Source organism: Oncorhynchus kisutch, linkage group LG27, assembly GCF_002021735.2.
Source record: "Oncorhynchus kisutch isolate 150728-3 linkage group LG27, Okis_V2, whole genome shotgun sequence".
Lineage (NCBI taxonomy): Eukaryota > Metazoa > Chordata > Actinopteri > Salmoniformes > Salmonidae > Oncorhynchus > Oncorhynchus kisutch.
This window is the reverse complement of record NC_034200.2, coordinates 39718963-39720514: the sequence shown is the minus strand read 5'-3', so window position 1 is coordinate 39720514 and position 1552 is coordinate 39718963.

Here is a 1552-nt window from a genome sequence, read left to right as displayed (position 1 = left end):
AATGGGATTTTTCTTTGAATTGCACTGAATTAAAATCTACTTCCTGTCACTCAAACTCAAAGTCTAATTATACTGTACTTCCTGTGGGGTGTGGCCAATTCAATTCGAATTTCAACTCATGAGTTAAATGGGAGTGAATTCCAACATTCTGAATTGAGCCCAACCCAGGTTGGTTGAATTTAACTTTGGTAACTACTTCTTTATGTGTATTTATTTCCCAGAAACAATTTACCGCTTTGGCTCAATTTACCGCTTTGGCTCAATTTACCGCTTTGGCTCAATTTACCGCTTTGGCTCAATTTACCCCACTTTCCATTAGCACGAATGTGGCTCACTTTTTAGCCAGGGACATTGATATGGCAACGAATCCTTCAGCTTCAGGGCAGGCTAAACGTTACCCAGCCGAAACAGTTCGCTTGAGTTCGTTCATCTATTATGAAGACATTTTGTGGCGATTCTGATATATATATATTTTTTCCCGTCTGATCGGGGAAAAAACACAACATTTTTTTCTGAACGCCAGCCAAAGTTCAGAACGGAAGTCTACGCCTCTTTTCGTAGGGATTCTTCAATAAAGTCTTTGTTGTCAATCAGCAAGAGACAAATAGTTTTCATTCACATTTTTTTTATTGAAAAAAATATTTTAAAATTAAACATTTCTTGAGTTATCTTAGATGTAGACTGGCTACGGTGTCTCAAAATGGACAAACAGGACTATTGGAGGGAGGGGGATCAAACATCAATTTCCTAATAGATTTAGAATTTTAAGACCCCTTGAAGTATCCCAAAAATATATAAGACAATTATTTGATAAAAATAATTTTTTTTTTTGTGGCCTTACTGCTATTAGCCCATACAAACACAATGCATAACAGATTCACTACATGGAACAACAGATAGTCCCAAAAAATCTAAAGGAAGTTTGTTCTAAAATGTGAGAAAGATCAGGAAACATCATTATTATTATTATGATTTTTATTATGATTTGGCACTAAACGTCCTTATATAATATTTATATATTTATATCCATAAATGTTTTCGTCTGGTATCACAGGACCGTCAGAAGAGTTTTGTGAGGTCTGTGGGCATCCTCGAGACTCTCACCTTTCCACAGAGGGGTCATATTAGTCTGTTTGGATGCTACAGACACAAGTTGGCAGATCGATTGTACCGAATTCAGACGAGTCCCAAGACGCTTGTGGGGGTCGTATAACAAAACCGAGAACAACATCGTGTTCGTCAGAGTCTCATCTTTCCACAGATGGGTTTTGTTTTTGCCAAACCGTTCAGATGTTACAGATGATTTTGTGATAATTTTTGGGGGATGTCTCATGGTCTGACAAATATCGCAGTGTTTTATATTTCTATTTTCACACTATGAGGTTGGAATAATACTGTGAAATTGTGAAAATGCCGTTTTAGTGTAAAAGCTGTTTTTAAATGAAATGTCAGCTTGTTTCACATGCCTAGGGGTTTTGATCACCTGGCAACATCACCAGGTGGTGTAAGTTGATAAACCAATGACAAAGAGAGTTCCAAACCTGACAACAAA